The sequence below is a fragment of the Mirounga angustirostris genome, unplaced genomic scaffold (genome assembly GCF_029215605.1).
Source record: "Mirounga angustirostris isolate CCGP_5_RB_7025 unplaced genomic scaffold, mMirAng1.0.hap1 SCAF_1, whole genome shotgun sequence".
In the NCBI taxonomy this organism is placed as follows: domain Eukaryota; kingdom Metazoa; phylum Chordata; class Mammalia; order Carnivora; family Phocidae; genus Mirounga; species Mirounga angustirostris.
This window is the reverse complement of record NW_026991709.1, coordinates 119,690,822-119,705,957: the sequence shown is the minus strand read 5'-3', so window position 1 is coordinate 119,705,957 and position 15,136 is coordinate 119,690,822. Positions and strand designations below refer to the sequence as shown.

The 15,136-nt window shown below is 43.9% G+C and overlaps 1 long non-coding RNA gene across 1 annotated transcript in view; it reads right to left on the bottom strand.

Moving 5' to 3' along the window:
- The window catches only part of LOC129045387 (uncharacterized), an 81,849-nt gene extending 66,967 nt beyond the window's left edge, over positions 1 to 14,882 (bottom strand). Inside the window, exons 1-2 of the long non-coding RNA XR_010410310.1 lie at positions 14,722 to 14,882; positions 6,081 to 6,164 (exon numbers count right to left, since the gene is read on the bottom strand). This is a non-coding gene — a long non-coding RNA (uncharacterized LOC129045387). The remainder of the gene's footprint in view (positions 1 to 6,080; positions 6,165 to 14,721) is intronic.
- Positions 14,883 to 15,136: the final 254 nt, after the last annotated feature.

Genomic DNA, 15,136 nt, shown 5'->3' with positions numbered 1-15,136 from the left:
CACCACTTTTATTCAACATAGCACTGAAACTCCTACCCACACCAATCATGTGCGAAAAAGGAATAAAAGGCATCTAAATTGGTAAGAAGTAAAACTTTCACTATTTGCAGATGACCTGATACTATATCTAGAAAACCCTAGAGAGTCCACCAAAAAACAAAACAAAACAAAAACCCTATTAGGACCAATAAATGAATTCACTAAAGTCACAGGATACAAAATGAACATACAGAAGTCCATTGTATTTCTATACACTAATAACGAAGCAGAAGAAATTAAGAAAACAATCCCAATTACAATTGTACCAAAAATAATGATACCTAGGAATAAACTTAACCAAGGAGAGGAAAGACCTGTACTCTGAAAACTATAAAACTTTGATGAAAGAAATGAAAATGACACAAAGGAAAAGACGTTCCACGCTCATGGAATGGAAGAACAAATATTGTTAAAATGAACATACCACCCAAAGCAATCTGCACATTTAATGCAATCCTCATCAAAATACCAATAGCATTTTTCACAGAACTAGAACAAACAATCCTAAAATTTATATGGAACCCACTAAAGACCCCAAATAGTCATATCAATAGAAAAACAAAGCTAGAGGTATCACAATTCCAGATTTTGAGATATACTACAGAGCTGTAGTAATCAAAACAGTATGATGCTGGCACAGAAAAAGATACATAGATCAATGGAACAGAATAGAGAGCCCAGAAATAAACCCACAATTACATGGTCAATTAATTATCAACAAAGGAGGCAAGAATATGCAATGGGAAAAAGACAGCCTCTTCAACAAATGGTCTTCAAGAAAACTGGACAACTACATGCAAAACACTGGACTGCTTTCTTACACCATACACAAAAGGAAACTCAACATGGATTAAAGACCTAAATATGAGACGTGAACCTATAAACATCACAGAAGATAGCACAGGCTGTAATGTCTCTGACACTGGTCCTAACATCTTTCTAGATAGGTCTCCTGAGGCAAGGGAAGCAAAAGCAAAAATGAACTATTGAGACTATATCAAAATAAAAAGATTGTGCACAACAAAGGAAACAGCCAACAAAACTAAAAGACAACATACTGAATGGGAGAAGATATTTGCAAATGACATATTAGATAAAAGGTTAATACCCAAAATATATAAAGAAGTCATATAACTCAACACGCAAAAACCAAATAATCCAATTTAAAAATAGGCAGAAGACATGAACAGACATTTCCCCAGAGAAAACATACAGATGGCAAACAGACACATGAAAAGATGCCCAACATCATTCATCATCAGGGAAATGCAAATCAAAACCATAATGAGATATCACCTCACACCTGTCAGAATGGCTCAAATCAAAAACGCAGGAAACAAGTGTTGGAGAGGATGTGGCGAAAAATGAACACTTGTGCACTGCTGGTAGAAATGCAAACTGGTGCAGCCACTGTGGAAAACAGTATGGAGGTTCCTCAAAAAATTAAAAGTAGAATTACCATATGACCCAGTAATTGCACTACTGGCTATTTACCCAAAGAGAACAAAAACACTAATTCAAAAGGATATATGCAACCCTATGTTTATTGCAGCATTATTTACAATAGCCAAATTAGGGAAGCAGCCCAGTGTCCACTGATAGAAGAATGGATAAAGAAGATGTGGTAAGTGTATATATATGGAATATTATTCAGTCATAACAAAGAATGAAATCTTGCCATTTTCAACAACATAAATGGAACTAGAGGGTATAATGCTAAGCAAAGTCAAGTCAGAGAAAGACAAATACCATATGATTTCACTCATATGTGGAATTTAAGAAACAAACGAAGAAAAAAAAAAAGACAAATCAAGAAATAAACTCTTAACTATAGAGAACAAATTGATGGTTACCAGAGGGGAGGTGGGTGGAGGGCTAAAGTAGATGAAGGGGATTAAAGAGTACACTTAACATGATGAACACTAAATAATGTATAGAATTGTTGAATTACAACATTGTACACTTAAAACTAATATAACACTATGTTAACCATACTGGAATTAAAATAAAATAATAAAATAAAATGTTAAAAAAAACTTTTAAAAAGTTTTCTTAAAAATAAATATATTCTGACCAGGAAAAAAAAACAAACTCCATGCAACTCTTTGTAAAGAGCCACAAGTTCCTGACACACGGCTCCTATACCCTTGTAGTTTCTAAAGTGGTAAGAACACTGAGAGCATGTTTTGTTCTAATATTTGGTCTCAGACCCTATTCCTGACACAGGGCTCAGAATTTCCTGGGTGATAGGAGAATCTTCTCTTCTACTGAGGTTACTTGGTGGGCTCCTGGAACTGGTCACCAGAAAGACCAAGCCATGATTAGAAGCTTAGAACTTTTAGTCCCACTCCCCATCCTCTAGGAAGGGGAGAGGGGCTGAAGGTTGAGTTAATGGTCAATCAAGCCTATGTGGTCCTCCATAAAAATCCCTATAATACTGGGTTCAGAGAGCATCTGGATTGGTGAACACACCTGCAGGCCAGGAGGATGGCACACTCCAGTCACACAGGGGTAGGAGCTCCTGTGCTCAGTATATGTGCTGCCGAAGCGAGCACGGAGCTCCTGTGCTCAGAACCCTTCCAGACCTCATCCTATGTATCTCTTCATCTGGCTTTTCATTTGTATACTTTATTGCATTCTTTGTAATAAACCCGTAAACGTAACAGTTTCCCAGAGTCTGTGAGCCATTCCAGCAAATGATCAAGCCCAAGGAGGGGGCTGAGGGGACCTTGATTTATAACCAGGGGGCTGAGGGGACCTTGATTTATAACCAATCAGTCAGAAGCCCAGGTGAGAAGCTGGGACTTGTGACTGGCATCTGAAGTTGGGCAGTCTTGTGGGACTGAGACCTTAGCATGTGGGATCTGACTGACTCCAAGTGGATGGTGTCTGAATTGAAGTGAATTACAGGACACCCAGCTGGTGTCACAGACAATTGCTTGCTGTGTGGAAAACCCACACATGTGGGTATCAGAAGTCTCATGTGTGTGTAAAGAAGAAATAAAGGAGTGCTTCTCTTTACATGCAGCTAAAAATCCTTTTTTTAAGTAGACTCCATGCCCAGCATGGAGCCCAACAAGGGGCTTGCTCTCACAACCCTGAGATCAAGACCTGAGTTGAGATAAGAGTCAGATGCTTAACCAACTAAGCTACCCAGCTGCCCCTAAAAATCCTTAAAAAAAAAAAAATGAAGAAAACGTGTCACTTTCAATCTTGGCCTATGAAATGGTGGATTCTAAGCCAAGAAAGGGAAATGAAACTATCCCCTGACTTTTCTTTTAAACAACAAAAAAATCTTACATATGAGCTTTATTTTCTGCAAAGGATTAGGAATTCCAGAGATAGGTACTTTGTATTGAATGCTTTTCCTTCCAAATAAAAATGATTGTATAATAAAACTGGGAAATTTAACATTTGACAGTCTAGTAATTTCCTTATAAATTGGAATGAGAAAAAAATCTGTTGAATTAAGTTTTTGTTGAAACTCAATTTCTTATGTGACTATGTGTTTTATCTTCTTAGTATTTGTTGCACTTACTACAGAAAGCAAAGATAGAAACATATCATGACATACTTAAATTATGCTAAGATTGGGTTTTACAGCAAAAGCAATATAGCTAAAACTTTTTATGACTGTAATTTTCTGAATTTCCTACACTTATTTTCATATAAAAATGACAATAAAAAATACTCTAGTTACTCTTGAATTAATATCAGAAAATATATAAGTGGAATGCCAATGTGGTACTACAATTAATATTAAAAATACTATGTCAAAATCTAAATTACTAGGGTTTTAAAAAATAAATTGCTTCCAATGAAACCAGACATTGTAAAATTATATAGATGCATTTCCATTTGTATTTATTTAGATGATTTCCAGTAAAAGCATTTTACAGATACTTGTTCATATTAATTGTGAGATATTTTTTGACCTAAACTGTTTGGGGGTAATTTGGATTTATACAATATTGGGTGTTGCAGAGACATACACCGCCTATCATATATGGATGTACTCCTCTACATCCCCACCCCTAGACAGTTAGATGGGGCTGTGTGACTTGTCCTGGCCGAAGGGCTAGACATCAAAGTCGTCCATATCCCTTCCGGAACAAAGCATTGTCGAGCTATAGGGCACGACACAGCAGCTCTCTTTTTTTCTGTTCAGGGGACTGAGGAAGCCGAGTGTTCCAGATGGTGGCGCTTCAAGATGATCCACCTTCTGTCAGCCTGGAACCCCTGAATAGCCTTATGGAGCAGAACTCCAAGTGACCCATGGTAGAGAGGAATTATGATTGGGAAATAAACTTCTGCTGTGTTAAATTACATAGCATTATTCTGGCTAATTAACTGAGATAACGAGTATCTATATTCATCTACATAGAATGCAAAACACAAAACTATTATCATAGGAGTTAAATAATGTCATTAGTAAATTCAAATGTATATGCAAAAGCTGGGTTCACACTTTAGGCCACAGAGATAGTGCCAGGATAATTTTAGGCAAAAACCTCCATATCTGGTATTTGTCCATATTCTCTACTAATTTCATGGAATGTCTGCCTCAGATACTGAGAATGTTATGGTTTTATATCCCCTCCAATCCCACCGAGAAAAAATAACAAGAGAATGGTAGTTTTCCCCTCCCATCACCAGATGATGCCAACATGGAAAATCACCTGAAACTGTAAAAAGGAAAACATGCTTGCCTTTATTTGCGCTTCCCCAACCATCCAGTATTCCTTGAAAGCTCTGCCTAATTCTATCTTTTTCTAGGTCATGCTCAAATTCAGGAAAATTCCCTGGAGTCTGATCTTTCTCCTACACTTTACCATTTCTTCCCACTGTTCTATACTTTTTTTTTGTCTTCAGTATTAGTGTTTCAGGGTTTGGTGCTATGCCCTTGATTCTTTCACATCACGCTGTCTCCTTCGAGTAGCTCATGCCTGCTTTTGGCTTCACTGACCTGCAAAAGTCACCACTTAGAGCAGATTCCTCACCAGCAGTGTGGGTGTATCTGAGGCCCCTTCATGGGGCATCGTCACTGTAAGAACCTCAAGCAGCCCCTCATCTTCCTCCAACCAATATGCTTCTCTTCCTCTGTCCCCTCATTTGACATCCCCATCAACCCAGATACCTGGGTTGTTATTCTTGGAAATCCCCACTTATCCGAAGTTTTCATTTTTCCCCTCATACCTTATTTTTTTCTAATACACAGACCTACTCTTCTCACACATAGCCACTCTCCCCCACGCTGCACCAGCACAGTCTCTTCTGACTCCTTTCCAATTCAACCCAGCTTCAAGTGAGCCTTCTAAATACAAATCACACCTGCATCTTCCAGTGCCTCCCAGGGCCCATCCTCCCCTTACCATGGTCTCTAGGTCCTTTGCCATCCCACCTCTGCTATTCTATTAAGCCACTTTTCTCTCCTCTCCTGGTACTCTGAATTCCAGCCATACCAAAGGATTTGTGCATCCCTGGACTCTGCATACACCCACACCTCTGGGCCCTTGCTCTCACTGTGCCCTCTACCTGAAATGCCTCTCTCATCTGTTCATCTGGCTAAGCAGTGGCCATCATTCAGCTTGGACACCACCTCCTCAAGGATGCCTTCCCTGCCCTCCCAGCTGACCTGGGTCCCTCCTCTCTGCTTCTCCACTGACCTTGCTTCCCTCTGACACGGACCCATCATATCACCCTGCATGGCCTGTTTCCTAGCCTATCTCCCCTGCTCCCTCCCTCCTAGATGAGCTCCTGTGGGCCCACAGAGGTGGATTCCCCCACAAAGCTGAGGCCCCTTTCCTCAATGCTCCTCACTTGCCCAGTCCCCTCCCAAGGCCCTGACAGCGGCCCCAGCAATGTGTTCTCATGGTCACGATTTGTCAAAAATAAGACATTTAAACATAATGCCGTCTTTCTCCAGCTGACTTCCCCCCTGTGTCATTTCCCTTCCTGGAGTTGGCATTGGAAGAGCTGTGGGATCGTTTAGTGGGTATTCCACAAAGGGCTGTGCAGTCATTCTCAGGAAATACTCTTACCACCCACTGGCCGACTCCTCCAGCAGCTTGTACAAAGGTGCAAGTCCAGAGATTGTATGATGGCATAAACATGTTCCACAGCACCTGGGGGTGGGAGAGAAATCAAGTTCAAAATGCATGGAGTCAGAGCTCCATCGTACAACCACAGGAAGATTAGTTACCAGCAAAGGCTTCAGTGCCTATCCACACTATCTTAGATAGTGCCATCCTAGACTTTTTATCTCTTCGGGGCGCCTGGGTGGCTCAGTTGGTTAAGCGACTGCCTTCGGCTCAGGTCATGATCCTGGAGTCCTGGGATCGAGTCCCACATCGGGCTCCCTGCTCAGCAGGGGGGTCTGCTTCTCCCTCTGACCCTCTTCCCTCTCGTGCTCTCTCATTCTCTCTCTCAAATAAATAAATATAATCTTAAAAAAAAAAAAAAGATCTCTCTTCTCAGGAATACATTTAATAACGTTGTACACACAACTATACATTTGGCACACATTTTAAAATTCTTTTTTTTATGGAAATGCAACAAAATAAATTTTATCTTAATTCTTGCACTGTAAGGCAGAAACCTACAGCAATACTACAAACAGAAAACATGTCTATGTAGGAAATAGCACGTTTTAAACATCTCCATGTATCACGGAGTATCTAACAATTTCTCCTCCAAAAAATCTGCAAGTTTCAGATAAAACTGCATACAAATTACCACTGATGAATGTGAACTAACTTGAATTTAAAGAAAATCTTTAAAGAAAAAAAAAAAATTACCACTGATGCAAGAGAAGGACCTGAAGAAACTTGCCTGGAAAAACCCCAACACAGTCAAAATATATTGTCTAAAAGTAAGTTGATTTCGCAATTATGCAGTTAAATACAAAGTACTAGTATTTAAAAACGTGTTTGGATTTGTGTGTTCCTTAATTACAGATCAATTTTGTGTATTTTTTTCCAGAATTAATGAACATTCCAAAACTCAAATACAACAGAAAGGAAGTATCCTAATGGAAGCCAAAAATACCAACTAAAAGACAGACTAGGAGAGATGTCAATATGTCCAAACCTCTCATATCACTTTAGACTAAAATGTTGAGGTCCAGATGAAGAGAAGGAAGGAATCATGGTATCCAAAAAGTGTAGATCATGAAATAACAGAAGAGATAGAAGATGATGAGGACCAGAATACTACCAAACAAGAAACAAACAAGCAGAAGGAAATACGATCCATACCCTGAAAATAGAAGTTTTTTCCAAATTTACAACAATCCTCACATTTCCACGACATACTATAAGGATTCGTGAGGATGAAAGAGGTATTCCTAAACTACCAATAATATACAGTAATGTCTGATAAACTATGCAAGAAGAGAGACTGAATCACTTTTCTGTCCTCACAGTAAATGACATTACAAAATTGTCCCTACATGAATTGACAATTAAAGAATATGCTACCGAGCGCCTGGGTGGCTCAGTTGGTTGAGCGACTGCCTTCGGCTCAGGTCATGATCCTGGAGTCCAGGGCTCAAGTCCCGCATCGGGCTCCCTGCTCGGCAGGGAGTCTGCTTCTCCCTCTGACCCTCCCCCTCTCATGTGCGCGCTCTCTCTCTCTCTCTCTCTCTCTCTCATTGTCTCTCTCAAATAAATTCTTTAAAAAAAAAAAAGAATATGCTACCAAAATAGGTTAGTAAAAATTATTACAGAGTGGCATCTAGCTGTTAATTCAAGGACAATATTATTTGTCTAGTTTTGTCAGCTTTTTTTTTTTTTTTAAGATTTTATTTATTTATTTGACAGAGAGAGACACAGCGAGAGAGGGAACACAAGCAGGGGGAGTGGGAGAGGGAGAAGCAGGCTCCCCGCAGAGCAGGGAGCCCGATGCGGACTCGATCCCAGGACCCTGGGATCATGACCTGAGCCGAAGGCAGTCGCCCAACCAACTGAGCCACCCAGGCGCCCGTTTTGTCAGCTTTTAAAAATCTGAAATTTGGGGCCCCTGGGTGGCTCAGTTGGTTAAGCAACTGCCTTCGGCTCAGGTCATGATCCTGGAGTCCCAGGATCAAGTCCCGCATCAGGCTCCCTGCTTGGCAGGGAGTCTGCTTCTCCCTCTGACCCTCCCCCCTCTCATGTGCTCTCTCTCTCTCACTCTCTCAAATAAATGAATAAATAAAATCTTTAAAAAAAAAAAAATCTGAAATTTGATGTCATTTCTTTCTTCCTCTAAATAAAGATCTACTTTTTACCTACTTTTTTTTAAAAGATTTATCTATTTTAAAGAGAGCGAGCAAGCACAAGTAGGAGGGGCAGAGGGAGAGGCAGAGAGAATACCAAGCAGACTCCCCGCTGAGCACAGAGCCCAACACAGGGCTCGGTCTCATGAGCCGAGGCCAGGAGTCGGATGCTTAACCGACTGCACCACCTAGGCACTCTAACTTTTTACCTACTTTTGTGATTATCAGCCTGTATTATTTTCCGGAAAGGGCACACAAAAGCTGGGTCCACTCCCGGGTGCATGGGGACTCTGTTCCCATGTTTCTCTCCACTGCCTTACCCTGTGCCTTGCTCAGGAAACAAGCAGCTTGTGAGTCAGCTGTGCTATTACTGCCCTGCCCCTGAGTCTCCCTAGGTCACTCCACAGTGTAGTGCTCTGCCAGTGTCCAGGCCCTCTTCGCCCCAAGGATCGCCAGTGATCCCTGCAGCTGGGGGGAGTGCCAGGCCAGAGGGCATACACAGCCGCACACCACAGAAGAGCAAATGTCCTGGGAACTCTGGTTTTGATGTCCACAGCCCAGCAAAGAGCCCCACCTCCGTCACTGAATCACTAGCGTTAAGCCAGCAACACAGAAATGAAGAACGACCTGATCGAAGCACTGACACCCTGGATGGTCTACGGACTCATCCGCTTGTTCGTGAAGCAGAGCTCCTCACTGTTGGCTACAGCAGTAAGAATTCTCTCCCTCTCTCCCACCACTGCTTCCTTGGAAAGGGATGCTCAGTGAGGATGCACAGGCCTCCATCTGGCCAGGTCTTCACTGCTGCTCTTCCTGCGGGCTGCCTGAGTCCCAGACAAAAGCTGTTATTAATCCTCCTGCTTCGGGGCTTTAGTAGATTGTGAAAAGCATTTTCTCCTGGGCGTGCTTAAAAGGACCCAGGGTGTTGCTGTAATGACTTGCCTCAAACAGTATCCTCCAAAGAGGAGCTGCCAACTTGGTCATTTCTTAGAAGGTCCACATTCTGCTGAGGTCTCCCACTTACCCGAGTGCTGAGCAGAAGCTGTGCACAGAGCCAGGCCTCCACCACGTGGACCGGCCCCACAGGCCAGCACAGAAAAGGACTTTCGCACCGAGTACACAACTGACAGAAGGAGCTACAGCCTATGCATCGACATCTTCTTTCCCGCTCTACTAGAAATAACCAGAGGGCACAAGCACATCCTAAGTGCCTTTTTTTTTTTTTTTTAAGATTTTATATTTATTTGAGACAAAGAGAGAGCACAAGCAGAAGGAGCGGCAGGCAGAGGGAGAAGCAGGCTCCTCGCTGAGCAAGGAGCCCAGCGCGGTACTCAATCCCAGTACCCTGCGACCACGACCCGAGCCAAAGGCAGACACTCAACCAACCGAGCCACCCAGGTGTCCCCTAACTGCCTTATTTTTATAGTTCATCTTCCCAACAGCCTATGAGGTATACTTTTATTAACCCCATTTTGCAGATGTGGAAATTGAAGTCCAGACGGACTAAGTGATCTGCCCAAGGACAAGCAGCTGGGGATGGTATCAAACCAGACAATTAGACCCTGTGTTTAACTGTTTTCTTAACTGTAAAATAACCGTGCTCACAGCAACCCCATAACCACACACCTAGTTGGTGCCAGACCCTGGGCGAAGCAATGGCAAGTCACAGATGAGAAAGACATTTTCTTCTCCCAATACCTGTAAGGGACCCGTGGGATGGTGGGTGGGGGCGCAGAGAGACATTTGAGGAGGGCATTTATAACACAGCGAAAATGCAAACACAATGTGTGCTAATGGAAGGAAACCTGGACAAGTAAGGAAAGGTTTGCTAATTCAGGTCTAAAAGAGAGCTATTTTGTTTCCCACAGTAATTTTCTACAGAAGTCCTTCCACATTACATCTACGATAGATGTAGATCTAGATCTGCACTGAGGTGCAGAACCAGTATCTAGACCTGGTCAGTTCATATGAAAACATCTAGGGGGGCGCCTGGGTGGCTCAGTCATTAAGCAGATCTAGATCTGCACTGCGGTGCAGAACCAGTATCAAATCCTCATTTCTATGTGTCTTATGATTCTTGATAGCAACTCCCATTTCTTAGAGTATACCCATTCAAATACCACCATTTCCCAGGCTAAAAAACATGCTGAAGCTCAGAGAGCCAGGTCACAAAGCACAAGCCGAATGCACATCTGCTGTTACACTACCAAGGGACCGCCACAAGACCTGGGACCGGACAGACTCCAGGCTCAGCTGGAGATTTTGAGCCGCGCTCCTCCTCCACAGCTGCTTTACCTCACCAGGCCCAAGATTCATTGCCACCGGCGTTCAGGGCCTGAGCTCAGCTCTCTGGGGACCACACTGGCGGAGCACGGTGACTCAGGGCCTCCACTCTAAATTCCTATTAAGCACTCTAGATTTAATAGCTGCTATTAATATAAATTATGCTTCATTAAGCGTGAAGCTAAGGAGAACTCAGCTCAGAGGCTCCAGTTCAATACAAGACTGAAGGACAAACAGAACAGCTATTTTTAATCCCAGCAATGTCAGTGGAGAGAAAGCAGCCTGACATTGCATGTGCCCGTCGCTACTGCTGCAAATCGAGTTTTTCACATCTTCACATAAATAGCTCTTGTTTTCAGCTCAAGATGTATAACAGAGGTGAACCTTCCTAATTCTTGAGGGATGGTGATACCCATAACATTTTTCCCTTCAGGAAACATTTTTCTAGGAAGCCTGAGGAGGAGCCGGAAGGGAGGAGTAGGCCCTCGAGCAGACCCTGCCCCACATCTCCGAGCAGGCTCCACTTGTCACAGGCTGGGGCATTCGCAAGGCCTGTCCTGCTGCCCTTGCCGTCACCTCGCTGGCTGTGCAGGCTGTGGTGTCTCCAGAGGCAACTTAAGAGCAGGTAAAAATCACACCTGTGGTATCCTTCTAGATCAGGGGTCAACAATATTTTCTGTGAAAGGCCGGAGACAAACTATTTTAGATTTCATGGGCCCTGTGATCTCTGTTCCACGCATTCGACCCTGCTGTTGTAGCACAAAAGCAGCCCCAGACCACTCATAATGGAAGGCCCATGACTGGACTCCAAGAAAACTTTATTTACAAAAAATGGGGGGTGGGCTGTATTTGGCTCCCAGGCTGTAGAGTCTCCTACCTCTGTCTGATTCAAATTTGCTGTTCCGTCCTAGATGTTTTCTTCTTTAAAGGTTGTTTTTTTTTTTTTTTTTTATAGAGACACAGCGAGAGCAGGAACACAAGCAGGGGGAGTGGGAGAGGGAGAAGCAGGCTTCCCACTGAGCAGGGAGCCCGATGCGGGGCTCGATCCCAGGACCCTGGGATCATGACCTGAGCCGAAGGCAGACGCTTAACGACTGAGCCACCCAGGCGCCCCCCCTAGATGTTTTCATAATGGGTATAAGCTTAGTCTTTTATAAACATAGTTATATCACCTATATCTCTTTACCTCCTGCAAAGTTACATACAACTGGCATTCATTAAAAAAAAAAAAAATCTCTACATGATGCCAGCGCAAGATTACAGCATTACCATGTGTGGATTGGCTGAATTTACTTATCATCTCCACTATGCTCAACGAAGTCTGTGATACACATTCACGGAGGTGCAGTTTGCAATTTGCTTTTGCTGAGAAGTCAGTTCATATGCGTTTATATTTTGTATAGCACATGATCTTTTTTATTTGTTCTAAGAATCTGTAATGGGTTCTGTTAATGAAATTCTCCAGCTCATTCACTCTGGCAGGTGTATTAGTCACGGGTCTCCAGAGAAACAGAGCCAATATATGTAATAAGGTATTGGCCCACGCAATTACAGAGGCTGAGAAGTTCCATGATCTGCCGCCTGCAAGCTAGAGAAGCCAGGAAGGCCAGTAGTGTGGTTCAAAGGCCTGTGAGCCAGAGAGCTGATAGTGTAGATTCCAGTTGAATCTGAAGGCAAAGGGCAGAAGATTGACGTTCAGCTCAGCACTCAGGCAGAGAAAGAATCCTCCCTCCCTCTGCATTTTTGTTGGATTCAGGCCCTCAATGGATTAGAGGATACCCACCTGCACTGAGGAGGGCCATCAGCTGTACTCAGTCTACTAATTCAAATGCTAATCTCTTCGGTAAGTACCCTCACAGACCCCCCCCCCCCCCCAGCCCACCACCGAAATAATGTTTAACCAGCTATCTGGGCATCCCATGGACCAGTTAGTTGACACATAAACTTAACTGTTATAGTAGGTTAGACACTTGTTCAGGTAATATTTATTCCCACCTCCTTTCGAGAAGTTCGTTGCCCTTGAGTTTGATGTGATTTACCTTGGCCAATGGGAAGTCAGAGTACATTAAAAGAGAAGAGGCTTAAAACTACAGAGTTGGGCCTGCCTTTCGCTCCAAGTACATGCTAGTAAGGTGGTAGAGCTGCTTCCAAGAGTATGTGAGGAACAGGCTTGCACAGTCTTCAATAAAAGGGATTTAAAAAAAAAAAAAAAAAAAGAATGCTTGAATAAGATTTTCAGGGAAAAAAGTAACAAAACAAAAAAATATATTTAAAAATAATTGCTATGCCATATGTGAAACTAGTTACTATCCTACAGAGCAATAAAACCATAATTTGTTTTTTTTTCTATCAAGCAGAACTCAAGTCAGCATGTAACTTTACAATGTCTGAGCTCTAATAAATGGTAAAACACAAGGTCAAACACAGTAGCATCTCATAAACAAATTATCCTTGGGTGAGCCTTTTTTTTTTTTTTTTTTTTTTAAGACTTACTTGAGAGGGCGCCTGGGTGGCTCAGTTGGTTAAGCGACTGCCTTCGGCTCAGGTCATGATCCTGGAGTCCCAGGATCGAGTCCCGCATCGGGCTCCCTGCTCAGCAGGGGGTCTGCTTCTCCCTCTGACCCTCCTCCCTCTCATGCTCTCTGTCTCTCATTCTCTCTCTCTCAAATAAATAAATAAATAAAATCTTTAAAAAAAAAAAAAAAAAAAGACTTACTTGAGAAAGAGCACAAGCAGGGAGGGCAGAGAGAGAATCCCAAGCAGGCACCCCACTGAGCACGGAGCCCAAGATCATGACCTGAGCTGAAATCAAGAGTCAGATGCTTAACCGACTGAGCCACCCAGGTGCCCCTTGGTTGAGCCTGGTAGCCATTTAAAATTCCTGTATTTTTGCCTTATTTTCAAGCTTCAAGTAAATTTTCCTTACCGTTGTTTGAGAGATACACCATAATCCTAGAGAATAACCTTGGGTTATGAAGGAAAAACCATATCCTGAACAAGCACGCTCCGGAACTCCTTACGTGGAGCAGACCTGGCAATGCTCCCACTGATTCATTCACCCCATGTAGATATACTACACATTCTGTGCACCCTATTGCCTCGGCTGTTCCACCTGGAGCAGGGAATGAATGGGCAGAAACCCTAAGGAGGAGGAAGACCCAACTCATTCTCCCATAGGCACAGCTTTTGAGGATTGCCTTGAACTCACAACTGTGGCAGCCTGCAGCTCCACTGTGTTCCGTGACCTTGGGGCCACCGAGGAGGAGCTGGTACAAAGGTGTTAGGATGAGTGGTCAAGGGGTTTTACTGGCTTTCCTATGTTTGGCAGATGTCACCAAAGTGAATAACGTAATACCCCAAAACCCTCACAAAGATGCAAATAATCACAAATATTTTACTGTTGCTAATATCACAGTATCTTCTTTAGTTCTGTCCTTTCCTAGTGACAGAACATCTTTTGGAGGGAATTACTGGGGCTCGGGTAAACTATGAACCTCACTCAGGCTGTCAGACCCAGGTAAAGTTAAGTGCACTTAGATTTATCTTGGTAAGTGAATAGGCAGCACTCGGATCTCACACACCCAGAACAGACAGAAGGGATGCCAGACGGACTGCAGGAAGGTTCCCTGAATCTCTCAGGGCTCTCCCAGAAGTCTTAAGTTTCTTCTCAATAGGCTGAAGACCAAACTTTTGCTTCAAAGGGCCAGACAGCCAATACTTTGGGGCTTTGCGGGCCGTACCATCTCTGGTGCAAATACCCGACTTAGGAGTGAAAATAGCGATAGAAAATGTAAGCCGACAAATGCCTGCGACTGAGGGCCGGTAATTCACAACAGGTGGCAGGCTAAGTTGGGGCCATGTTTCGCCACTGCTCTAGACTATAGCAGACGCCCTAAAGCAACGCGACGACGACCCCTCCCGCGCGGTTGCACAGCCCTGATAGGCTCACTTCCTACACCTCCGTACCTAGGTCCTTAAAGCGAGGTAAACTGTCGGTCCGCTTTTCCCACCCTCTGTGGGAGCTCAATCATTTACGTGCAATCAGCACAGCAGCTGGGGGCTGCACACAACGCTAGCTCCTTAAAAGTGGCCAAGGCAAACGAGAAGACTCAGCCCGAGCGGCTGTGAGCTACAGCCCAACTCACCAAGGGCGACTAGATCAGGCTTTGGCTCCCAGGGCCCAGCACAGCGTCGGGCGCGCAGGTGGGGTGCAGGTCTTCGGGCCTGGGACGACACGGACGGGGACGTGAAGGTGGACGCGCTCAGAGGCCGAGACGAGGCCTGAGCGGCAGCCCGAAGCTCACGGCCCGAGCAGGCGCCTGCGCACTGTGAGGACCGGGTAGTGACACCCCCGCGGCAGCCGCAGTCTCCGCCAAAGCCCCTCCCCCTTAAACGGCAGCACGCCGGAAGCAGGAAGCAATTGGCAGTGGGGCGCGTCACGCGGCCCTATCCCGAGCTACCGTCCAGTACCTTCGGGAGAACTTCCTTGGTAAACTGCCTAGAGCTCTCTGGTTTTGGCAGGGAAAAAGTGGAAAGAAAAAAGTTCTGAAAGCAAGGTCT